Source organism: Lepidochelys kempii, chromosome 12 (genome assembly GCF_965140285.1).
Source record: "Lepidochelys kempii isolate rLepKem1 chromosome 12, rLepKem1.hap1, whole genome shotgun sequence".
Taxonomy (NCBI): domain Eukaryota; kingdom Metazoa; phylum Chordata; order Testudines; family Cheloniidae; genus Lepidochelys; species Lepidochelys kempii.
The window spans coordinates 4,552,380-4,578,432 of record NC_136391.1 but is presented as its reverse complement, the minus strand read 5'-3'; the positions used below and the strand labels follow the sequence as shown (position 1 = coordinate 4,578,432).

Sequence of the window (26,053 nt, the reverse complement as noted above, 5' to 3'; positions counted from 1 at the left end):
GGAGCTTTAATAAATACGCTAGTCGATTAAATAGGCAGGGGGACGGCACGGCTCAGGTGACGGGAACCCAGTCTTTCATGTCTGGGCGCTGTTCAAAGCCAGGTTAGGAGAGACCCAAAGCTGTTCCCATCCGACGGTGGTTTGTGAAATAAACTGGCCCCATAGATGAGTGTCTCCAGCCCAGTTCTCATCCACCAGGTCCTCTCTGAACGGACGCAGTGGCCTGGAGAACGGATGCTCTTATCTAGGCTGCAAAAGTGACCCGTCGTTGGCGGTGGATACAGCTGAACCAGTGTGGAACACGGCTTAGCCAAAGACAAGCTGTGCTCAGCAATGGGTAAAACCTGTTCTGAGGTTGCAAATGTCTGTCCAAACTGCAACTCAGGCTCAGATCCTATTTGAGCTCAACCTCCCCTCCTGTCCACACACAGATCAGTCTGACACGGGTCAGCAAGCGGTCAGGACCCAGGTCCTAGGACCTTCCAAGGGGCGGGGTCAGAGCCCAAGTTCTGCTAAGACTTGAGTCCAAGCCCTTTCATATTGCCGTGGGGATGCAGCTCATGCCACAGACCCGAGTCAGGTCTGCATAGCGCTGTATGGACGTGTTAGCATATTTGTGAGGCCTGGTCCAGTGACTGTAAACCCAGGTAAATGGACGCGCAAGTGCGGGGCTGGCAACACAAAGTCCACAAGCCTGGATCCCACAGACCTGGGTTTACAATGCAGTGTAGACACACCCTCAGGATCTCTTTGGGCAGGCAGGAAAAATCACCCACTGATTGGAGAACAAGAGCAAACTGCAGGCACGAGGGGAAAACTGCAAGTTCCAAGCTGCAATTATTTTAGCTCTATCAATGCATTTGCTTGTAAATTCTAGAAATTTGCTGCACCTTCGGAAAGGAGACGCTGCGTTCTTCCTACAGAACAAGCCCGGCTTTAAGTGCCAAACTTAGCTCAACCTTAACTATGCAGCTGCAAGCTCTCTAATGTGCCTCCTTCCACTGGGAGGAAGAGAAAACTCCCAGGGAGCACTCAATGGCACCTAACATCAGGAATCAGAAATGCTGCAGTCTGCAGTCACTGCCACTCCCACCTGCTTGATGAGCTCTGCTTTGCGCCCTGAGCAGTCACATACCGGCTTGCCCACTCACACAAGTTGCACGCTTTAACTATGCTGGAAGAGTTAAAACTGCAACTCCTAGCGTGGACGCAGTTATACCAGTATGTGCGCTTATCGCAGCAGAGCCATTCCCGTTTGGGAAGGTATAAGGCACCTTTGTGCCATTATAACGGCGTCCACACTTGGGCCAGTGCTGGTATAACCACATCGGTTAAAAAAAAGCTAAAATATTTATAAGAATCTGTGTGCAGATCAGGTGTAATGGGGTATACTAGCCCTTTAAGGTGAGAGAGGGAAATCTGGGAGGCCACGCTACCCTGTTCCAGAGGTTTAGGAACAGACAAGTTTCTAGGGAATGGCAAAGGCAGGTGTTGGGAGAAAAGAAGTGATCCCTGGGAAATGCCAGCTACTGTTTCTTTAAGGGCCTGGAATCAGAAGTCTTGGAGCGTAAGGTGGGGCAGTGCTCCCCTCCATCTCAGCCAATCAAGGTGAGCTTGGGGAAAGAGGTCAGTATATAAGCTGCCTCTTCCCTTGGAATGGGGAAGATGTTAGCAGGGGAAGGTCTGCTGACCTCTCCCAACCCAGGGGAAAGGACCGAGGGGTGACCTGGCCTCCATGCCAGGGATGAAGGCTGTACCCCAGCAGAGATGCTTGAGAGGAAAATACTTCTGTCAGGAAGGGGTTTTGGTCCAAGTTCTGTTTGGGTTTGAAAGACTTTGTTGCCAGAGTGGGGGAACCTGCTGAAGGCAACTTAATGGGGCCAGCTGGGAGGAGTTGCCTTAAAGGGCTGCAGCCTGCTCCACTGGGTATCCCCCAAAACACTGGCACTGAAAGCGTTGCAAGTGGCTTTCTTCCGCTCTTTGTCTTGTCTGTCTAGACTGTGAGCTCTTCAGGGCACAGACTGCTTCTCTGTATTTGTACTGCACCCAGCATGGTCAGCCCTGATGCCTGCAGCCTCACAACAGGGGTACCCAGCTTTTGCCCAGCCAAGGGCCACGCTGGCAGCTTCCCAGGGAGCCTGCTGATGAAGCAGACTGCCCCAGCTCTCATCGAGACTATGGGTCACACTTGGGATGAGATGGGACGTTGCCTGTTGGGATGTGCAGTCTCCAACTGCTTGGTTCCAGGCTGGGAGGGGCAGTCTGCATGGGCAAGCTAGGAGGTGTAGAACTGCATGCTGGGATATTTAGTCCCCAGCGGCTGGCTGCTCGGCACAAAATGTAGCACGGGTATGTGTGCACATGTGACCCTGAACCTCACTTCGCTATTGAAGAGAAGGGCAACCACAAGCTACAGCAAAGAATTCCATCCAGCCCACCGGCTGCATTTCTGCTATCCCCGTGTTACAGGCTATTGAGACCCCAAGATGCTGCAGTGAAACTAGGAAATCTGTCCATCCGCCTGGCCTGCAAATGCCATCTCAAGGCAGGGCAGATAAGGTCTTATCCTTGCAGCTTCCAGGAAAAACCCTCTTTCCTACAGAGCCCCTGTGAATGCCAGACACCAACTGAAAGCTCCTAATCGCTGCCTGTCAAAAGTGGTTTTGCTTCTTCCTGGTGACCAACGCCACACCTATCCTGTGGATTACTCGCCAGAACGGGCCCTGCAATGTACATGAGCGCACGTTTCCTTGATAAAAGCACAGACGGCAGAAAGCGGTGGAGGAGTTTTGGCCGATTCCTTTTGGGGGGAACCAGATGACATCTGATTCTCTTGCAATAACTGAAAGCAGGTCTACACTTAAAAAGCGGCAGATGCGCTGTGGCGCTTAGTGAAGTCACTACCTGTGTTGAGGGGCGACAGGAGAAGCGGGCCCATCGATGGAGTGCTGTCTACATTGGCAGTTAGGCCGGTATAACTGCGTCACTCCGGGATGTGGATTTTTTCATACCCCTGAGTGATGTAGTTAGACCAGAGTACATTTGTAGTGTAGACCTGGCCTGAGCCACAGACACCTAGCTACTTATTTACGGAGTCCCATCTGCCATACAATCTAGGTGCCGGAGACCAGGGTCAAATAGTGTCAGCGTGGTCATACCTCTTCAATTAGAGCTGTGGAGGCGAACGGCACAACAAAGACACTAGCCACTAAAATGCAGCTTATCGTGCTGCTGTAGCTGTGAGGGTATGAGTCAGGTGAGGTGGGGGAGGTAATGTCTTTTTTTGGACCGACTTCTGTAGGTGGAAGGAACCAGCTTTTGAGCTGCGCAGACCCAAAGAAGAGCTCTGTGTAGCTTGAAAACTTATACCTTCCACCAACAGAAGTTGGTCCAATAAAAGACAAAAGGCTTGACTCATTGCAACTGCACCTCATTACGCCACAGTAGTACGGTAGAACCTTGGGGCTAGTCTACACTGGCGACGCTAAAGTTCTAAAAACCCCACCTCCACGAGGGGCGCGGCTCCCAGCGCTGGGGCGCTGACTACACTGCCCTTTACAGTGCTGACACTTGCTGCGCTCGGGGCGGGGGGTGTTCACACCCCTGAGCAAGAAAGTTACAGCGCTGTAAATTGCCAGTGTAGACAAGCCCTCAGAGTTATGAACTGACTGGTCAGCCACACATCTCATCTGGAACAGGAAGTATGCATCAGGCAGCAGAGACAAGAACAAAAAGGCAAATACAGTACCATACCGTGTTAAATGTAAACTACTAAATAAATAAAGGGAAAGTTAATAAAAATAATTTGACAAAGAAAGGAAACTGTTTTTGTGCTTGTTTCATTTAAATTAAGACAGTTAAAAGCAGCATTCTTCTTTTGCATAGTAAAGTTTCAAAGTTGTATTCAGTCAATGTTCAGCTGGAAACTTTTGAATGAACAACCATAATGTTTTGTTACGAACATTTCAGAGTTCCGAACAGCCTTCATTCCAGAGGTGTTCATAACTCTGAGGGCAGGTTCTTAGCTAGTAAATATTTAGCAAAGACCGATCACGATATGAAACAGATCAGGAACTTTCAATTGGTGTTTGGCATTCACAAAACATACTGAGGATCGGTTGGCTCTGCTCAGTTCCCTAGGTGTATGTCCAAAAGGATTTCTCTCCTAAGCCAAGGAGTTTCTTGGAAAACCCAGGTGGTTCGCAGAATTCAGAAGGCTCAGAAATCAAATTTAATCTTATACCATCTTGGAAATGCTTGTACTGCACATTGTGTCTGTAGTGTATTGTGCAAGCACAAGATTTAATTTGTTTCTACACAGACTCATAGACTTTATAGCCAGAAGGGGCCATCATGATCATCTAGTCTGACCTCCCTCACATTGCAGGCCACAGAACCTCGTCCACCTACTGCTGTAAGAGACCCCTAACCTCTGGCTGAGTTACTTAAATCTTGATTTAAAGACTTCATGTTACAGAGAATCTGCCATTTACTCTAGTTCAAACCAGCCAGTGACCCGTGCCCCATTCTGCAGAGGAAGGTGAAAAACCCCCAGGGTCTCTGCCGATCTGACCTGGGAGAAAATTCCTTCCTTACCCCAAATACGGTGATCAGCTGGAGCCTGAGTCTGTGAGCGAGACCCTCCAGCCAGACACCTGGAAAAGAATTCTCTGTAGTAACTCAGAGCCCTCCCCACCTAGTGCCCTATCTCCAGCCCTTGGAGATATTTGCTACTGGCAGTCACAGATGCCACATACCATTGTAAGTAACCTCATTGTACCATCCCCTCCAAAAACAAGCTTATCTACAGAAGAGGATAGACACCTTAAATGTGTCCTGTCCTAAGAAACCACGAGGCTTTATTGTTTCTCCACTTTCTAGACACAGAAACACTCAAACCTCCTGTGAAAAATTCTGGGTCATAAAGCCCAACAGGAAATTTCTCGCACTAGAAGTATTACGATTAGAAATACCACCAGAGGCTCTCAAAACACTATGTGGACATATCAGTACATTGCAATAGTCACTGCCAATTTTCCCTGAATCAAAGCAAAGAAATATGGGACTAAAAGAGGGAAGTAAGTCATTGAATTATAAGCGGACAAAGTCCACAAGATTTCACCTGCCCCAACAAAGTAATCCAAGAAGGTCCAGACCCAACTAGTGCTATATAAATAAGATACAGGTTGTTAGCACCTCGGATGCTGGCCCGATGCTCAAAAGCACCGGATCTCACAGAGAGATGCACAAAATGCATGCAAGTGCACCACCAGTCACGTGTAAGTGCCTCCCACTCCTCCAATGTACCTCTAGATGGTTTTGGCCAGCATGCGGCATTGCAATAACTCGCAAATCAACAACCTATGAATAAATGTGCTTGGTAGAAATCCAAAGCACATTGGCTGGCAGATCAAAGGTGAAAGCAGCACATTTCAGACCACCCAAGAATCTCATCACAACTTCTGCAATCAGCTCAGCAGCTCCTGCTCAGGTCTCCAGGCACCCTTCTCTGTCCCTTATTCGCTCTCCTGCAGGCAGAGCTTCCTCCCACTCGCGGTCCCACCAAAGCAGGCAGTGACACTAATGAAAGCACCATTAGATGAGCAAGACACAAGGCAGCAAGAAGGCTCATTCTGCAGCCGCCGCCTCCTCAGCCAGACGTGGCGGCAGCAGCTTCCTCTAGAGCAAAGGTCCCCAAACTGTGGGGTGCACCCCCTATGGGGGTGCGGAGGAATGTTCAGGGGGGTACAGGGGGCAAGGAGAGAGCGCCACCCAGCCCCGCCCCCGCTATGCTCCAGCCCTACCACCAGCCATGGCTCCTGGCCCCATGCCTGGCCTTGGCGTGGCTCTGCACCTGGACGGGGGCCCACCTGTGGCTCCGCTCCCACCCCCACTCCCAGCCTCCGCCCCTGGCTGTGGCTCTGGCCCTGCCCCACTCCCGGGCCTTGGCCCCCGTGCCTCTGTCCATGCCCCCCGCAGAGAGGTGCCCTGCTCCTGGCGGGAGGGAGGAAACATGGACAGGGGTAAGGGGGGGTGTGACCCTCAAAAGTTTGGGACCACTGCTCTACTCCATCGTCTCTGGTCTTGGGCCACCCCTGCTGCCAGAAGTTGCTTTTTTACAGCCACACCCCCAGGTAAATGTTAATATTCCCTGTTTCCATAGCACCTTCCACTGGGTCTCAACGTGCTTAGCCCTGTCTGACAGACCGAGAAACGGAGAGAGGTGGCATGACCAACCCAAGGACACACAGAGAGGGAGCATCAGCGCTGAGAGCAGAACCATGGACTCCTACATGCTCCTCTCCACCCACTAGACCCTGCTCCCAAACAGCTACAGTTTGCCTCCCCAGTGCTCTAAAAGCACCTGCTTCAAACCCTGCCTCTCTCCCGCAGGCACTTACTATTATTTCATGCCTCTCCCGGCTCCGCCTCCTGTCACGTCCCCTGGCTGACAACCGACCTGTCTTGTGAGACGCTGGCGTGAATGAGACGTTCCAAAATTGTAACAAGTTGGAGAAGTGTATCACTAACCGTCCCTCAACGTCAGGCAATTGCCCTCCCCCATAAATACAGAGAGTGAACTCATGGGCCCTCGAAATCAAGAGAAAGGTTCCCCTTGACTAGGTGTACAGAGGGGTATAAACAACATCCAGCCCTGAACAGCTGGGGACAGTGAGGGGTCAGCTTGTGAATCCAGATGTGGTTTTCTCCAGCCATTCCATTAGGAACCAGAAGGAACTGCCCCAACGGAGTCTTCCCCTACCCAGAAGCTGGTGAGAGAACAAAGGCCAAGTTCACATTCCCATCAGTGAATCTATCCATGGATCTACCGGGATTCCACAAGCACGTCAGCAAACCCGGGGATAATGCAGAACCATTTGATCTCATGTCTGTGGACTTTCCAATAGCCTTCAACGGTGCCCTGGGAGCAGGGCTTCTGTTCCCAGGGTAAAAACCCTGGGCTGCATTTCAGAATGGATTGGAACAAGAACAGCCACAGAATGACCGTGCTGAAAACGGCTTGCAGATGACAGCAGGGCTGGTAGACCCTAGAGACCCACCCATCACTGCTGTGAATTCTTCTGCAGGGCACAGGGCTTTGGAGGAGGCTTGGTTTTTCTGTAATTTAGAGAAAGTGCTTGGAAATGCTCCTCAAACAGGGTTTTCATTCCTAATAAATGGGATTTAATGTATTGCAAAATAAGCCCTGAGAATCAGGGGGAAAACCCACTCAATATGAGAAACTCTTGCTGCAAAGGGTCTCCAGAGTCTAACTAAACAACACATGACGAAAGTTGATAGGTTACTGCTCCCAGGAAATGGAAGGGAGGGTGAGTTTGTGCATATCATAGTTACCTGCCCTGCAACGTAAGGGGTGCAGAGAATGCATCCCGATGCACACGCGAAAGGAACATCAGTCATATGTCGGCATGTATGTGCACGGGAGCGGCACCCACAGGCCTGCATGTCTGCGGGGAGCGGAAGCAGCATCTCCTGCTCCCCACCCCACAGCAGCAGCACGGGGCTGTGTGTAAGGAATGGACACTTGCAAGCCTGGAATGCCAGTTGCCCGTCAGATCGAGGGGGCCACCTCTACATGTCATGCCTGCCCCATGGCACCGGCTCAGGTTGCTTTAAAGCTAGTCTTTCTGAGCCCGACTCCCCAGAGCCCTTCTGGCTCCTTTAAAGGAGCCAAGAGCGGCTGTGAGAGCTCCCTGGGGAATTCCCAGCAGGGGCAGGGCTGGCCCAGCTGTCTGTATGCAACCCCCGCCCCCCAGGGCTCCCGGCACAGGGGTGTAGCCCGAGAGAGGGGCGTGCAGCCAAGGGGGTCTTACGCTCCCCCGCTCTCCTATCTCTGGGGCAGTCTAGCCCTCTCCAGGGACTGAAAGCCCATCCCCAGCTAAGGAGAGGTGCACAAGCCTCTTCGCGTCCGGCGAAACGCGGCCCCAGCGGGCGGCGCGAATCCAGCCCGCGGCAGGGTCCGAGGAGGGCCGGGAGAGGCGCCGATCCAAGCTCGGGGGCGAGCGGGGCCTGAGCAGGAAGCCGGGTCCCCCCCCGGCGCTGGCCCCGGCCTGAAGCGCCCAAGGAAACGTGGCTCCTTAAACGCCACCAGCCCAGGCGCCTCCCCGGTGCAGCGGGGGGAAGGGAGCAGCCTGCGCCGGGGGTGTCCCCAGCCTGCCCTGGGTGCAGGGAGAGAGCCTAGTTTGCCCTGCTTGGCTTGGCACGGCACGGCGCGGCTTACCTGCCCCCGCGGGACGACGCCTCCCAGAGCTGCCCCTTTAACTCAGCCCCTTCCCCCCCCCGGCCGCGCCTCCGTGGTGCATGCTGGGAGTTGTAGTTCGTTATCCTGGCCGGGCAGGGGGCAGCGCCGGGCACAGAGTTGCTAAACTACACTTCCCGGGGTGCAACGCATTCCCCAGCCCGCAGGCTTGGACCTCTGAGGGAAGAGGGCACATTGCCTGTCCACCTGGGGCAGAGAGAATCCTGCGACCGACGGTTCTGGCTCAGTGTGTGCCACCTTCATGCTGGCTCTGTCCCTCGTGGCCTGGTCCTGTACACGTGTGAGGATTGTTCACCTAAAATAAGACTCAAGGGGAAGGAACCATCAGAGCCATCTGGCTGGCAGCAGCAGGCTTTGCAGGGCCACGAGGACGCAGCCCGGGAACATCCACAATAACGCTTCCTAGACATGTTTTCAGATCAGAGAGAGGGAGAAAGAAGCCATCTCCAAAAGGGTGCCTTGGTGCAGAGAAGAGAATCACCTGCCCCTTTATTGGAATGTCTTATTGTCCTGATTGAGAAAATTAATCCCTGATTATTAGTTGAGTCCCCACAGAGCCAGGTGCAGTACATGTGTATAGTCACAGAGGTCTCAAAGATATTAATTCTAATTAGAGAAAGGGTGGAGGGAAAATGACTTGTCTAAGGTCACACAGCAGGGAACAGAACCCAAGTGTCCTGATTCCTTGCTACTAGACAGTGCTGCCTCTCAACTCTAATTACAATGCAATTAAAATGCAATGTCCCTTTCAAAGTAATTGGTAGAGTTAAGCAATTAAACTGATCCCCCAGGCTCACAGACATCAGGGTTGTATAATGGTAAAATAAGCTGGGGGTTCCTAAACCCCAGTTTCCAGTGAAGCACTTCCAGTGATTCATTGGATGACTTTAAGAAAGTCCTCTAGCCTCTTTGGTTCCCATCTAAAAGGAGGAGAATAATACCTACATCATGGGGTGTTTGGGAGAATTAATGTTTGCAACTTAGATCTGAGACCCTTAGCTAAAGATGCTATGGAATGTAAGCAGTGTCAGGATGAGCTCCACCCTGACATCTGGTGGTGAGGTGTGGAAGTTGTGGAAAAGAACTTCAGGGGCTGATCTCATTTGCATAGGCACACCCACCCTGCCTAGAATGAGGCCATAACTGCCCAAATGGTCACTTTGGCTGTTGTGGGATCCCCAGTGTCTCTGTTATTGGGGCGGGAAGAATAAATTGTTATTACCCTGATTATGGGAACTGTGCTTGGAACTGTACTTGGCCTTTGTTATGATGGAGGGATTCAGCATCAACTGAGGAGCACTCGCTAGGCAAGGGACATGGGTTCCAAAACTCTGTGAACTGAGAGAGACTTGAGACAGGTATTAGTACCTGGTGGTATGGGCGCCTTTGTGAGGGCCTGAAGCACCCATTGCACCTCTGTCTCTCTCCACTGTGGAATGTCAGAGCTAATTTTGGGTCTATTAAGAGTCTTGCTACAGGTACTGTGCTGCATTCACTTTGGCCTTATGGTGTACCAGCGATAAGGCTCCCACTACTATGAGCTGAACTCACTGAGCACTGTGTCAAGTAGTGGGGAGCCAGAAGATCTAGCATGCTGCTGTTCATGGATAGGCTGGTGGAGTGTTTGTGAGACGGTGAGCAGAGCTGTTTGTGAGATGATGAGCTGTGCAGAGCGGAGCTGGTTGGAGTGGAGCTGTTCATGAGACAGCGGTGTGTTTGTGAGACGGTGAGCGGAGCTGTTCATGAGACAGCGGTGTGTTCGTGAGACGGTGAGCGGAGCTGGTCCATGAGACAGCGGTGTGTTCGTGAGACGGTGAGCGGGGCTGGTCCATGAGACAGCGGTGTGTTCGTGAGACAATGAGCGGAGCTGGTCCATGAGACAGCGGTGTGTTTGTGAGACGGTGAGCGGAGCTGGTCCATGAGACAGCGGTGTGTTCGTGAGACAATGAGCGGAGCTGGTCCATGAGACAGCGGTGTGTTTGTGAGACGGTGAGCGGAGCTGGTCCATGAGACAGCGGTGTGTTCGTGAGACGATGAGCGGAGCTGGTCCATGAGACAGCGGTGTGTTTGTGAGACGGTGAGCAGAGCTGGTCCATGAGACAGCGGTGTGTTTGTGAGACGGTGAGCGGAGCTGGTCCATGAGACAGCGGTGTGTTCGTGAGACGGTGAGCGGAGCTGTCCATGAGACAGCGGTGTGTTCGTGAGACGGTGAGCAGAGCTGGTCCATGAGACAGCGGTGTGTTCGTGAGACGGTGAGCGGAGCTGGTCCATGAGACAGCGGTGTGTTCGTGAGACGGTGAGCAGAGCTGGTCCATGAGACAGCGGTGTGTTCGTGAGACGGTGAGCAGAGCTGGTCCATGAGACAATGGTGTGTTCGTGAGACGGTGAGCGGAGCTGTTCATGAGACAATGGTGTGTTTGTGAGACGCTGAGCAGAGCTGTTCATGAGACAGCGAGCTGTGCAGAGCGGGGCTGGTTGGAGTGGAGCTGTTCATGAGACAGCGGTGTGTTTGTGAGACGGTGAGCGGAGCTGGTCCATGAGACAGCGGTGTGTTCGTGAGACGGTGAGCGGAGCTGTTCATGAGACAGCGGTGTGTTCGTGAGACGGTGAGCGGAGCTGGTCCATGAGACAGCGGTGTGTTCGTGAGACGGTGAGCGGAGCTGGTCCATGAGACAGCGGTGTGTTCGTGAGACGGTGAGCGGAGCTGGTCCATGAGACAGCGGTGTGTTCGTGAGACAGCGGTGTGTTCGTGAGACGGTGAGCGGAGCTGGTCCATGAGACAGCGGTGTGTTTGTGAGACGCTGAGCAGAGCTGGTCCATGAGACAGCGGTGTGTTCGTGAGACAATGAGCGGAGCTGGTCCATGAGACAGCGGTGTGTTCGTGAGACGGTGAGCGGAGCTGGTCCATGAGACAGCGGTGTGTTTGTGAGACGGTGAGCGGAGCTGTTCATGAGACAATGGTGTGTTCGTGAGACGGTGAGCGGAGCTGTCCATGAGACAGCGGTGTGTTCGTGAGACGGTGAGTGGAGCTGGTCCATGAGACAGCGGTGTGTTCGTGAGACGGTGAGCGGAGCTGTCCATGAGACAGCGGTGTGTTTGTGAGACGGTGAGCGGAGCTGTTCATGAGACAGCGGTGTGTTCGTGAGACGGTGAGTGGAGCTGGTCCATGAGACAGCGGTGTGTTCGTGAGACGGTGAGCGGAGCTGTCCATGAGACAGCGGTGTGTTCGTGAGACGGTGAGTGGAGCTGGTCCATGAGACAGCGGTGTGTTCGTGAGACGGTGAGCGGAGCTGTCCATGAGACAGCGGTGTGTTTGTGAGACGGTGAGTGGAGCTGTCCATGAGACAGCGGTGTGTTCGTGAGACGGTGAGCGGAGCTGGTCCATGAGACAGCGGTGTGTTTGTGAGACGGTGAGCGGAGCTGTTCATGAGACAGCGGTGTGTTTGTGAGACGGTGAGCGGAGCTGTCCATGAGACAGCGGTGTGTTTGTGAGACGGTGAGTGGAGCTGTTCATGAGACAGCGGTGTGTTTGTGAGACGGTGAGCGGAGCTGTTCATGAGACAATGGTGTGTTCATGAGACAGCGAGCTGTGCAGAGCGGGGCTGGTTGTGGTGGAGCAGAGCCCTGTGGGGCAGTCAGCTTCAGGACGTGTAAGGTGCCCCTTACCTCTTTCCCACACACACAGGCACATTTTAGCCAGACTGGGGAGCAACACTCTGCAGGTGAACTTTTGAACTCTGGGGATGGACTTTTTTGGACTTTGGGTGATTTGTGGATTGCTGGACTCAAGAGAGTTTTGGGTTCTGGGACTCAAGAACCTGAGGGAAAGGATGTGGCCCAATTTTCTGGGGTGGGTCTTTGCTCATGGTTTGGTTAATGAACACTAGTTGTGGTGTTTCCCCAATTTAATGCTGATGTTGTTTACCTCATGTTATTAAAGATTCTCTACTACACCGAGACTGTGCTTGCGAGAGGGGAAGTATTGCCTCTTTGAGGCACCCAGGGGGCGTGTAAGATTTTCCCAGGTCACTGGGTGGGGGCTCGAGCCAGTTTTGCATTTGCTTTGATGAGAGGGAACCCCTGTGTACTGAACCCGGCCCTTGCTGCTATCAACTTGGCCGGGCAGAAGGGTTACAGGAATATTTGCAATTGTTTTTAACATGGAAAAAAAATCAGAACACACAAAAGTGGGTTTATTGTATGATATTTTGAATTCCAAGAAGTTAAGTGAGTTCAGAGAAGTGGGATAATGGATTTATGAGCTGAACTGTGTATTTAAGGAAAGTCTCTAAGGCTCAAAGCAGTTTAACTTTCAAATGAGCAGTTAAATTAAAGCAAGAAGAGCGAGTATGGCAGGACAGATAAACACATGGGCCCGGATCTGCAAAGGGACTTAGCGTTGCCATGAACATCATCACAGTGCCTAATGAATCACGGGAACAACACTGTGATGCACAAAGTGTGAGGTAGGTTCCCAGGCTCCCTATACAATGAATGGGGAGAGATAGGTTCCTTAGAGTGGAATGCAAACAAGCCAGCACACTAGGCTTAAGCTAGCCCACTGGAAGAGTCAAGAAAGATGGGAACAAGGATCTCCTATCTCTCAGGCATGTGCTTTAACCACTGAGCTATGGATATTCTGATAGGAGAGTCCATCAGTCTCTCCTGTTGAAGCTGTTCTACTGTGGATTAACTAATTAACTAGTCATTAGGCCAGAGAGATCGAAAAAGCAAGCAAGTGGAAAGGACTCTGTAACCCAGTGATTAGGACAACCATTTAGGAGATCCAAGGTCCAATCCCCCTTCCATTATTTATCCACAGTGGAACAGCATCAACAGGAGAGATTGAGGGAGTACCCACCTTGGGGTGACCAGATGTCCCGATTTTATAGGGACAGTCCCAATATTTGGGGCTTTGTCTTATATAGATGCCTATTATCCTCCACTCCCTGTCCCAATTTTTCACACTTGCTGTCTGGTCACCCTAACCCCCTTCCTCCCCCCAAAAATCATAATACCCCATAGCTCTGTGGTTAGAGCACCCTCCAGAGAGGTGGGAGAGCCCTGTTCAATTCCTTTCTCTCCCTCTTGCAGATGGGGAGTTGAACATGGGCTTCCCACATCCCTGAGTTATAAGGTGGGTGGGTGCTGCTACGACCTCTGCATGCCAGATTGTGAATGGGATCTGACCTGGTAGGCAGCCTCTGAGCATGCCTCCCAGACCCAGCCCTGCTTGTGACTAGGAAGATGAACATCTGCCTCCCCATTCCACTGAATTGTTTTGGGGCTTAGGTGGAGATAGGCAACCCGATGCCTCAAAACTTAGGTGCCTACAGGGTTCAGCGGGAGTTTGGTGGATCAATCTGCAATGGAGCCAAAACCAGAATTTATGCACTTCAACCTGAGACTAGGGCTGGGCACCCATGTACCGCTGTGGGTCTGGGCCATGGAACTGTAGTGGGGGGTGAGTCTAGGCTGCACTGTGCACGTGGCGGGAAGGGAGAGCCTGTCACAAGCCATGTCGCTGGTCGCTCTGTGGGGCTGTGTCTGTGTCAGACCCTGGGAATAGCTGACCTGTTCCCAAAACATCAGAACGGCCAGGCTGGGTCAGACCAAGGTCCATCGAGCCCAGTGTCCTGTCTGCCGACAGTGGCCCGTGCCAGGTGCCCCAGAGGGAATGAACAGAACAGGTATCATCAGTTGATCCATCCCCATTCCCAGCTCCTGGCAAACAGAGGCTAGGGACACCGTCCCTGCCCATCCTGGCTCAGAGCCATTGATGGGCCTGTCCTCCATGAACGTACCTAGTTCCTTTTTGAACCCTGGTATAGTCTTGCTTGGCCTTCACAACACCCCTGATTTCCTCCTTCCCCTGACACCCCTGCAGCAGCGCGTTCCCCTTATTTGCGGCTTTTAGTCTAGGGGGCGCGCTGCATGCTGGGAACGGTAGTTTCCCCTGGCCAGGCCCTTCCCGGGGAAGAAAGCCCCAGGAGGGTCAGGAGACTACAAGTCCCACCAGCCCCGGCAGGAGCCGCGGCTCCGCGCGCAGCGCATCATGGGAGCTGTAGTTTTCTTCCCTCAGAAGCGCTGCGGCTGCCGGGGGCTGTTGGGCCCCGCGTGGACTACAACTCCCAGCGTCGCCTGGGACCGCCCCCCCCTCCCTCCGAAATCTCTGCCCGCGGCGGGCGAGGAGCCCCCGTGAACTGAAGTGGGGCTGCCGCGGGTGGGCGGGTAGAAGGGCAGCAGCTGCCGGCCGGGAGCGATCGAGGCGCCCGTCCCCGGCGGTCCCGCAGCAGCGCCGAGGGGCGCCCGGAGCGGAGCGGAGCCGAGCCAGGTGCCGATGCTGCCGCGCGCGCGGGGGGCTGCGGGGGGCGCGGGGGGCTGCGGGCCCCGCTCACCGGCCGCTGGCCAGCCGCGCACCGGCGGGCTGTCCCCCGAGCCCGGCCCCCGCGGCGGCAGGGACAGCAGCCGCTTCCCGCGGGCTCTCCAGGCTGCCAGGCGGGCTCGCTGCCGGGGTCCCCGGGCGGGGCGCGGGGTGGCAGCGGCGCTGAGGGGCGTTGCTGTGTCTTGGGGGGGGGATTTCCCGCCCGCCCCCTCGGGCCGCCGGGCGGGCTGCCCGCAACCGCAACCGCGGGCTTTCCCGGCGTGCCCGCGGCCCGTTAGCCGCGCGGTTCCTCAGCCTGCGGCGCGGGGTTCGCACCCGGGGCCGGCCCTGCGGGGTAGTGGGTCGGAGCGGCGCCGGCGCCGGCCGCTGCCGCGGTCTGCCCTTCCCCGCCGCGCCGCCGGCTTTGGGCGCCTTCCCCGGGTAGGGGCGAGCGAAGCGGCCCCGTGGCCGCAGCCTGAGTTACAGACCGCCCTGGCGGCTGTCAGCGGGACTCTGCCTTGATCGAAAGGTACGGTTCAGAGGGTGGCTGCCTTGGGTTGCGTATGTGTTGTGGCATTTGGGGCCAAGCCGTGTCCTGGGCCCGAGAGGGAGCCCTGGGGTAGCACGTCGGGATTGCTTTGTGGCTTTTTGGTACCGGCCCGGTCGGTCTTTCCTCCGGAGATGAGCCGAGGGTGCGCTGAAGGTGGAGTCAGGGTGCCTTGAAACCTGCTGGGGTCAGCGCCTAGCGACTCTCTGCTCAGGGTCTGAAATAAGAAGGTAGCACGGGCAGCTGCGGCTTGGTGAGAATCGCTCCTCCCCAGGCGTGTGGGGAGGAAAGGAAGGGGAGCTGTGCTGTGGGGTGGAGAAAGCCCTACAGGCCAGCGGGCTTTAACTGGGCACCTGGTGCGGGTTGTGACTGTCTCTAGCACCTTGCTGGAGGTACGCTACGGGTGGGCTGGTTTGTTTTGGATTATTTGCCAAGATGTTCAGCAAACCTAGCGTTTTCTCTCCTTTTGCCCTCCCAGTGCCATATGGCTCCTGGCCTTTGTGCATTGTGGCGTGGGCACTAGATGTCTAGCAGAGGGCAAGAGCCTGGGCCTTATGGCCGAATTAGAGGGCCTTCCATCATGAAGTGTCTCCAAGTACTTCATGAACTGACTGATGGTATATGCCCCGGCTCCTCTCGGGTGGTGGATGGCATGCACTAGCAGTAGGAAGAAAGGGACTCTCGAGCAAAGATTTAGGGACAAACCCCTTCTTTTCCTAGCACTTCCATGGGATGCTTGCTGTGAGTTTCTCCAGAATCGAACTGCTCTAAAAACCCGCCAACAGACTCCTGGGTCATGAGATCCTGAGTGCCTCTCAGTGACATTGGTATCCTGTCTTCTCAGTTCTGAAGTGAAAATTAATTTTGGCTTCTCCCCAGCCCTTTGCTAACTCAAGTCTGGGATCTCAAAGTCAAGCTGGGTTTTTCCTGGCATATGCCTAGTCCAGGCCAGGCGAGATTCTGTAATTGATGTTCTCTTGTTGTACAGCGCAGAATGGAAATGAGCTCTCAATGCTGGGTGACCAACATTAAAAAAATGGGTACAACTTGAAAGTCCGCAGCTGTGGCACCCAGCAAGTGGTACCCCTTCTTCACAGGGTCTTCTCCTGTTAACTGGACTCTTAATGTCCATACACAGGAGACAGGACTTCTACTAGGCAGGTTCCAAAAAAGTCTTGAAGCTGTAAAGCCAATAGGGTTCAGCTCCATTCTCCAGAAGGATGAATGGCTGAATTGGCCATGTCGGCATGTGGACCTCTGGGGGTTGGGTTCTCTAGGTATGTCCAACCTGAGGCTCTGAATAAGCCATCCCCTCTGAGAGTGCTTCATGACCCCTATAATGTCAACTCTTCCTCCCTTCTGCTAGGGCTAAGTGAGTACCACATAGGCCAGCGTGTGGCCTGCTGCTTCCTGTCCTCTTGCTCCACTGTTGCGTTTTCCTTGCGCTCAGTATGGTCTGGGGGGCTCCTGACCTTGGGCCCCATCCTGCAGGGTCTCTGTGTGCACTGACCTCCCTTTTTGCCCTACGGGAGTCATGTGCATGGAAGAACCCTCCACTGGGAAAGCAGGTGATGCTTTTCTGTAGCCTTCCAGGGTACCTGATCCTCGGTTCTTGAGAACTAAGAGGGGAACAGGCCTGTTCCCCTGCAGGGGGAGCTGAGGCACCTGGGAGATCACACAGCCCGTCAGCTGCAGTTAGGACTAGGTGGTAGCCCAGGTTGTCCTCCAGCTATTTAGCAGAATGCTTTGTCTGCTGAGCCCAGTTCTTCAGCTGATGTGTATATATTTGGGTACACTGCCCCTTGGGGCTGCTTGTCTAGTGGTAACCACCAGAGCTGCTTGCTTTAATGACCTAAGAGTTCTTACACCAGCCACATTGACTCCCGAGCCCTGCAGGCGAGTCTAGCTCTTCTGTCTGGTGCGTCAGCAGCAGACCAGAACGGCCCCTTCTCTCTGCAGAGGTCGCGTTGCTGGGGATGGTGACCAGGCAGGGGGTAGTAGAGTGGGGCTGGGTTGCGTGTGCCTTGGGTGCTCTGAGCTTGCGGTGCCAGCAGTTGGGGAAAAGCGTCTTTCCTTGTGAGCACGGCACGTTTGCCGTCGAGTCACTGAGTGCGTCAAAAACTGACCTTGATGTGTTTTAAATGAAATCTGAGACCAGCGATCAGGTCTCCTTCCTGCCTGCTAGTCCTGCTTATTCCCAGAGGTGGGGGAGTGGGGGGGTCGCACCCTACATGCTACTGTCCTATGGAAGTTCCCATTTTGCGGTAATGACACCAAATGCTGCAGTGTTGCTAGCTTAAGCTGTAGTGGATTTGGGGGCATTATGGTAGAATAATGGGACGTGCATTTTTTTAAAATGGTCCAGTGTGCCAGTAAAGTGACTTTTAAAATGAGATTTGATGCCAGAGGCTCTTATTGGTTTGTACCATACTGAGCACAAGCGCATCCGGATTGGTTACCTTCAGGGGCTGCTACAAGTCAGATAATTAAAGAAATGCAAATAACTCTTCCTTTCCTGCACTACTATTCAGAGCAGAGGCACGCATTGTGCAGGTAAATCACCACCTGACACCTAACCGCTAATAAAACCACTACACTGGGAGAACATGCTTCCCAGAGAGGCATCTAAACATCCGCCTACAAAGAGAATGTGCAGTGGTGAAGAAGGTGGGAAGTAGTTCTCACGAGTCCCCTGACTTGCTCCCTGTTTTAGGAGAAGGTACCCATAAGACAAGTGTTTCCATGCTTTGACTGTTCACCCATGGAAGGAGGAGCGTTTCTTCCCCTGTTGTAAAGGCAGTTCCTAGCAATGGGCAGCAAAGCCAGTAGGAGTGTCCCTTCCTGTGTGTGCTTCAGAGAGAGTGAAGATAAAACCAGTGAGGAAATATATCTAAAATTGATCAGTATCCTGTGTGCTCAGCTCAACAAGGCTACTCTCCTCCCCAGCCCTGTTTCCTCGGATCACGGTTCATCCATTCCCACCCTCCCTTCAGAGTCACTCCCAGGGCTCCAAAATAAAATTTTAAATTAGACTTGGGATAGCTGGTCCTTTCCCATTGCTTCTGAGTGAATCCAGAGCTTCCAGCGTCAGCCCTGGCAGGCTGCAGAGAGATCTCTACAGATGGCGTGTGATCCTGATTAGTCAGTGGAATACACTGCCCTTGAACTCCTCCAGCCTGGAGTGTGGCTGGCAGGCAGGTTGGAAGTCCCCCTGCATGAAGCTGTGACTTGCTTTCCCCTTCAGCCTGACATCTTCCTCTCCCCCTGCCAAAGCTTTAGCTTGCTGGCTAAGAGCTCCTGGGAGCCTGTGTGAGTGCAGGAATAGCCTGCATGATGGGGGAAATCCTAGCACTCGTGGTGTGGCTGGGAAGTGAGGGCAGAACAGAGCCGGTGGAGCCTCCCGGCAGACTGCGCGTCAGTCACTGTCCCTGCTCGGTGTCCCTGCTTTGTGCTGATTCCCTTCCCCATTGGTGCAGATGGCAAACCTGGCTGATGCTATTGCTACCTGGCCCATTCTGTCCCTAATGTCATGCAGGAGACACAGAGACTGAACAAAGCAGGCAGGCGGAGGAGGATTGTGACTGGGGAAGCTATTCACACACATCTCTGTAATCGGGCCCTGTTCAGGGCAAGGGGAGGGAGCGTGTGGGAAGGATGACGTGATGGAGTAGAGCTGCTAAGCTTGCATGCATTTAGTCTATGGTGCATGAGGCAGGGGCCCTATCCTGTGTTTGCTGAGCATCCTCCCGTCCCGTTCGGGGGGCATTGTCCAGGATTTGCCCCTACCAAAGGCCATGTGTGCTAGCTGAAGAACACCACGATACCAGTTTGTGACCCCCTCGCGCTACATCTCACTTGGTAGGTGCCCCATGGCTACAGAGCTCGCTAGAGTATTTCTCTAGCCCCTGTGACCTCCGAAATGGCCGCGTGGCTTTCTGTTTCTATGGAAGTTGGGGGCATTTGAATCCTGTTTCTTAATCCCTTCCCAGACTGTAGCTGTCCTGACCTCAGGAAGCTGGAGATCCAGTGTGGCCCTGGTGGGGGCGTGGCACACTGGACTTTCACGCTTCCAGTCGAGTTACACAACAGCCGTGCTATTTTGAAGGTGGGGATCATGGCTTAATTTTTATCCTAGATCCTTGGACTCACTTTTTGTGGGAAGCGTCCAGCTCCTGGAGGGAGATCTTTATTTCTCCCCTTGCTTTAGCAGCTCTTCTCAAATGCTTGCTCACTGGCGGCCAGGGTAAAATGCTGTAGGTGTCGCACTCCGTCCAGGCCCCTATCCCTCACGCACCAGAGTTTCTCGGCCGCTGTGGCGTGCTCTGCTTTGTACCCCTTTCTCAGCATCCTGGGTGCTGCTGCGGCGAGGAGCTGTCTTCTAACCTGCCCAGCCTCCCTCTTGGGTCCAATGTCACAGCAAATAGCTAGCCTGCCAGCAGCGCTGAGAAAATGGACATGATGCTCGTCAGTGTTGCTGCCACCCACAGGTTCTGAATGACGGAGATGGATGAGGCTTGGCTCAGTTTTCACTTAGCTGCTTCTAGAAGAAGGCCTGATCTCTCTGTAGCTAGCTCAGGGGTGGGCAAACTACGGACCAAGCCCGCCAGCCGTTTTAAGCCGGCCCTTGAGCTCTTGCTGGGGAGCAGGGTCTGTGGCTTGCCCCACTCCAGTTGGGAAGCAGGGTCGGGGGCTTTTCCATGTGGCTTCCAGAAGCAGCGGCATGGCCCCACTCTGGCTCCTATGGGTAGAGGCAGCCAGGGGGTTCCGCTCTGCACCCTGCCCCCGCCCCAAGTGTTGCCACCGCAGCTCTCATTGGCCAGGAACTGCAGCAAATGGCAGCTGCAGGGGTGGTACCTGCGGATGGGGCAGTGTGCAGAGCTGCCTGGCTGTGGCTCCGTGTAGGAGCCCAAGTGGGGACATGCTGCTGCTTCCAGGAGCCGCTTGAAGTAAGTGCTGCCCGGAGCCTGCACCCCGAGCCTCTCTCCATGCCCCAACCCCCTTCTCCTGCCCCAGCCCTGATCCCCCTTCCACTCTCCAAACCCCTTGATCCTAGCCTGGAGCATGCTCCTGCATCCCAACAAATTGCCCCTGGACTAAATTAAAATGGTCTTGGCCCTGGCAGCCTCCTTGGGGAAGGATCAGTATTTCAGCTGCTCCAGGAAGCTTGCCAGATGCCGAGGCCTTCTTCTCCCTGATCTCATGAAGGCAGGGATTGTATTGCTCACATACCTGCAGACTGTGGCTCCTTCCCAGCTCACTCCTCACTTGAGCACTAATCCACCCTCCTCTGCAGCTGGGTGAAGAGACTGTGTCATGGCTGTCCCAGGCAGAGCTCATTGAAGCAAATGGGTCTAGGTCTGAGGCAGCAGCCTGTGGAGCTCTCCAGAGACGCACGGCTTGTTCACCCTGGCTTGCTACTGCCAGAGCGCCCAAAATGCCTCTTCTTGCCACATTAAGGGCCAGATCCTACTTGACCCTCATCCCCAGAGAGGCGCTGTGTTTCAGTGGATAAAAGCACTGGACTGGGAGTCAGGAGATCTGGGTTCTATTCCCGGCTTGGCCAGTGACCTGTCTCCCTGTGCCTCAAGTTCCTTTCCCATGCTTTGACTTGTCTAGTTAGGCCATAGGTTCTCTGGGCTGTCACTGTGCAGTGCTCAATGCCACAGGGATACTGCAATGCCATTCACTATAGTGGAGTGCTCAGGTGAGCAGAGTTTGGCCCGTATTGCTGTTAGCTGTCATCCAGCCCAGGCTAGTCTTGTGGGCTCTTGGAGGCTTCAGCAATTGAGCCCTAAACCTCCCCCTGCTTGACTGCAATTTCTGTCGCATGCAGACATGTGAGGGAGAGCCTGTGCTGCCATGGGATCTGCAGGGAATCGGAGGGGTGGAGGTTGCAAGGGGCACATTAGGTATAAATCCTTGCTCCCAGGAAGGACTGGCACCATCCCACAATTGGGAATGAGCAAATGAAGCCAAGCAGACAGGGCTATCTTCACCTTGTCTCATTGGTACACTCCAATGTGAGTTTCTTCTAACCAAGTACAATGGGCCACCCTGGGTGGGAGGTAGGTTTAAAACCGAGGACCTTCAGCAGCACAGTATGAGCAGCTCCTGCTTGAGCTACAGGAGTAGCTAGGCTAGCTGGTGGCAGTAGTAGGCTGCTGACCTTTAGTGAACCAGCCAATAGAGGCCTCTGGAATGCCCTATGCAGTCCATGCTTTGCCAGTCTACTACATGACCACTGTAGTTGTGTGATTGGGCTCAGCCATTTGGGGTGGGGTTGGAAGGAAGAAGATATAGAAGAACATAAGAATGGCCAGAATGGGTCAGATTAATGGTCCATCTAGCCTGGTATCCTGTCTTCTGTGTGGCCAGTGCTAGATGCTTCAGAGGAAATTAACAGAAGAGGGCAATTTCAAGTGATATAGCATTGCAGCCTGAACATCTGAGAACCACTGTAACAGAAGTTTTAAAAACTTGACTTAAGATCAGTATTTAAAATCAAATCTCACTCGTTTAAACACATAAATTCCTCTTAACTCAGCCTTTATGGAACATTTTGTTCCATCTTCACTATGAATCCTTGTGGATAACAACACAGCCTGCGGTTATATGAGCACCCTCTTAGTCTCAAATACCCTTTCCCCTTTTCAGTATCTTAGGTAAGCGTGAGACAGTGGGGAAGGGATATCTCAGTGGTTTGAGCATTGGCCTGCTAAATCCAGGGTTGTGAGCTCAATCCTTGAGGGGGCTGTTTAGGGATCTGGGGCAAAAATTGGGGATTGGCCCTGCTTTGAGCAGGGGGTTGGACTAGATGACCTCCTGAGGTCCCTTCCAACCCTCATATTCTATGATTCTATATCCTTAAGAGAAGGAAGTCTGATTACATATGAAGACTTATTTCACCCACGTGCTATATTTGAACAGAACAAAAGCAAAGCAAATTATAGCCTGGCAAACATAAGGGCTCACTGTAAAGTAATGACATGAACTGTTGTGAAAACTGGAGCACAATCAGTTGGTTTGTGAAAACTGGAGCACAATCAGTTGGTTCATTAACTCTTCCTACTCCAGACAATGGAACTAAATACGCGGTGCTTGGAAACAACCTAACTTCCTGTCAGTTTAGGAGGAGTCTGTTATAGATGTGATGTTGGGGAAGGAGTGGGGAATTGCTTGGTGGAATTGCCAAACGGAAATTTGAGTAACTCAGCATGGTGTGATTTGTTTTGGGTTTTTTTGCGCCATAGTCTATTTCCCTCCTCCCTCCCCCCCCAGTCAAAGGGATGACTTCCAATCCTTGTGTAAAGGTGCTGTATTTAATAGTCTTAAGAAGATTCATTGGGAACTGAAATTAACAAGTTACTCGTCATTACAGTGAGATTCTTTTACGTGACCTGCTCTGAGTTTTATTAATGTTGTTTTAGAGCACGGTTATAAAAAAGGGGGCCATTTAAACTTTGTACCTCAGTTCTTCATCTCTAGGCTGGGGATCTGAGGCACAGAGAAACTAAGACTTGCCCAAGGTCCCACAGGAAATGTATGGCTGTGACATTCTATACCCGGGGAAGTGCACTGTAACCCCCATATTCCTCATTTTCATATAATCACGGTCTTACCTTACAAGGCATGGTTTATATGTATCGGGAAAGGTGATGATCTGCTGAAAGTCATTTCTCTATCCATATATGTGTATCGTTGGTGCATATGGCGTTATGAGAATTGTGTTGTAAAGCATGCTGTAAATTGGGGATCAGCCAGATATTAGCTCCCCAGAGGCAACAGCAAGGAAAGTACCAATGCTCGGGCGGGGTGTCAAACAACCATCAACAGCCATTGTCCAGCAAGGGAGCTACAGTACAATGACTCACCTGCACGAGGCCACACCAGGGGAATTACTCAACCTTGCTGGGAGAGACTCACCAATGCCCCCCACATGTGCCTGGACTAGTGTTCTACAGGCACATGGACTGAGGGTATAAAACAGACAGAGTGGACACATACTGGGCCCTTCTCCTGACCCCACCTATGGTGCAAGCAACCAAGACACTGAGAAGAAGACAAGACTCCAACACAGGAGACTGGCCCAGGTTTAAGGAACAAACCTGTATATTAAGGACTGCAATATCCAGTGGGGTGAGAAAAACTGCTTAATCTAGTTGCTGCCCAGCCTAATAGGGTTGAGAGTTTAGACCACATGCTTATATTTTATTTTATTTTGGTAACCACTCTGACTTATGCTTTGATTTATAATCACTTAAAATCTATCTTTATAATTAATAAATCTGTTTGTTTATCCTACCTGAAGCAGTGCGTTTGGTTTGAAGCGTGTCAAGAGTCTCCCCTTGGGATAACAAGCCTGGTACATATCAATTTCTTTGTTAAATTGACGAACTCATGTAAGCTTGCAGCCTCCAGTGGGCATAACTGGACACTGCAGACGGAGGTTCCTAGGGTTGTGTCTGGGACCGGAGATATTGGTTAATGTCATTTGGCTGCAAGTAGCTGGGAGCAGCTTACATGCCAGAGGCTGTGCGTGAACAGCCCAGGAGTGGGGGTTCTCACAGCAGAGCAGGGTAAGGCTGGCTCCCAGAGTCAAGGATTGGAGTGGCCTAGCAGATCATCAGTCCAGACAATACCAGAGGGGAACATCATGGTGGCAGAGCAAGGAGTTGGGAGCCATAGCCCCCCCAGGTCCCAAGCTAGCTCCCTAACATCTGGATCATGCCCCCCTTGAGGTCAGATCCCCAGCTGGTGCAAATGAGACCACCAGACGTATCATTAGGGGAGTGCGTCTGGGGCGCATGTGGCATCCTGGCATGGGGTGCAGGATAGCGCCTGGGGGCCAGGAGCTGGAGTTTTACTCCCTGCTGTGCTGCCAACCCTGGTGAATTGCTTCACCTGCATGCGCCTCCATTTTCTTATCTGTCAAACAGGAAGTCCTGGAGGGCTTTGCAGACACTGAATCTCCATGTCCAAGAAGTGCTTCAAACAGGAGATAACCCAGTGTATCTCTGTACTCTCCCACTGCTCCCCCCTCTTGCTCTCAGGCAGTCTAGCCTGTCCAGACCTCCCACCTGACTGCAGCTTTTCCCCTTGCAGTTTGTCTCTGTGGAGCATGGAACACCTGGGGGAGGCAGTATTTACTGCTCTGCACCATAGGGATTTCAAGCTGGCATGTCCCTCATCTTGGCACCAATGGGCTTCTCTCCCAGGGCCATCTGTGGAAGTGCCTGATGCCGGGGTAGCACTGGGAGCTCCCCTGACCCCACCCCTCTGCTGTTCCCTATTGATGACGTGCAGGCAGTATTCGCTTTGCCCCCTGAGCAATCCCTGCGGATTGATCCTGCCTTCCTGAAATTGAGGGGGAGCTTGGCTACTGACTCCAACTAGGTCAGACATTGGTCCTTCAGTGGCTAGGGACCCGTCCTTTGCCACCTGGGGCTCTCATGAGATGGCCCTTGAGATCTGCAGGGCACAGCATTGTCATGGGGGCAGGCACTCCAAGGACCCAGGATCTCCAACTCCTGGGACCAAGGCCAGGTGTTGGGCTCCGGTCCTGCAGTCTAGCCAGCAGGGAGTCGGCCCGCATGGTCCTTGGAGCTGCTGCTCAGCTATCTTCCTAATTCAGCCAGCGCCAACGCTCCAGAGAGCAGCCAGTCACTGTGCTGCCAACTCACAGGATTTTATCATGAGTCTCAGGGTAATTATTGTTCTCTGTAAAGCCCCAGCTCCTGGAGTCAAGGTGGGGATGTGATGAGTTCAGCTGTCCTTCTGAAAGAAAAAGTAAGTCTCTAGCCCTTGTGGCTGGGGAGAAAGAGGTCACATTTTGAAGCTAATGGCTCAAAAGGTAAATAAAAAGAACCCCAAATCTATTATTTGTACATAATCTCTGGATTTTTAAAGCCAGTCTCGTGATTTTTGAACATTTGGGGTTGGCAATACAGCCGTCACTCTGCCTTGGCTCTGCTTCCCATCATGCACTGCAAGTTGTGTGATGTTCGGCTCTCCCGAAGCAGCCCCTGGTTCGAGCAGGCATTTGCTTTCCTTTCAGACTTCCCCTTGGAAGCCAGACACCCGTACAAACCACCAGTCCCTCCCTTTTATGAACTCTAATCCTGGACCTGCTCTCTGGGCTCACTTGTATTAATCGAGATGCAATAAAAGACCCAAAGAGGCAAGTAGGCAATGTCAAACAGCTTTAAATGAGGTTTGGTATCCAGAGACGCCAGCCTGCTTATAAGGCGAATGCACCATTAAACATCCATTTAACCTGGCACTGGCTACCGGAAGACAGAATACTGGGCTAGATGGACCTTTCGTCTGACCCAGTGTGACCGTTCTTATTAGATACTGAAAAAGGAAAAACAAAGCGTTTGCAATGTAAGGTATTAAGTCAGGCTTCCATTTTAACATCTTCCCTTGTTTCTTTTAGCTGGAGAGAGTCTTTAGAAGGAAAAAACCCCTCGTTTGACCATCTTAGGTGATTTCAAAGATGATAATAACTGTCTTTTTGGGGAAAGAGAAAAAGTTGAGTTGAGATGGGCTGGATAAAGTCTGATCCCATTTCCTGCAAGACAAACACACACATGCAAAGGGAAAGGAAAGAACAATGAAGGAAAGAAAATGCAGCTTCTATCTCTGGGGTTGACTCTCGTTTGCAACCTGGCTGCTGGAGAAACACAGGTTCAGCCCATGGGCAGATCAGCCACACACAGACCTGGCAAACTTGTCCAGGTATTGGACTGTTTAGGGCATTGCTTTTATCAGCTTTCTGGTCACAGGCTTACAGCAGTGTTGCAAAATTACAGTCTTGGTTGGCTAAGCCCAACTCTTATTAGACTGAAGGCAACAGGAAAGA

The 26,053-nt window shown here is 52.8% G+C and overlaps 2 protein-coding genes across 6 annotated transcripts in view; one reads left to right on the top strand and one right to left on the bottom strand.

The window, feature by feature from the left end:
• The window catches only part of FCSK (fucose kinase), a 40,787-nt gene extending 32,465 nt beyond the window's left edge, over positions 1–8,322 (bottom strand). For 2 of the 4 annotated variants that reach the window (XM_073307197.2, XM_073307200.2), the window contains exon 1: positions 8,243–8,322. The gene's annotated coding sequence lies outside the window, so the exon portion shown is untranslated. The other 2 variants (XM_073307199.2, XM_073307198.2) reach the window with 2 other exon arrangements.
• Positions 8,323–14,466: 6,144 nt separating this feature from the next.
• ST3GAL2 (ST3 beta-galactoside alpha-2,3-sialyltransferase 2) overlaps positions 14,467–26,053 on the top strand; it is a 114,296-nt gene continuing 102,709 nt past the window's right edge. The window contains exon 1 of one of the 2 annotated variants that reach the window (XM_073307195.2): positions 14,467–14,615. The gene's annotated coding sequence lies outside the window, so the exon portion shown is untranslated. Of the gene's footprint in view, positions 14,616–15,042; positions 15,175–26,053 lie in introns of those variants that run through there. The other variant, XM_073307196.2, reaches the window with a different exon arrangement.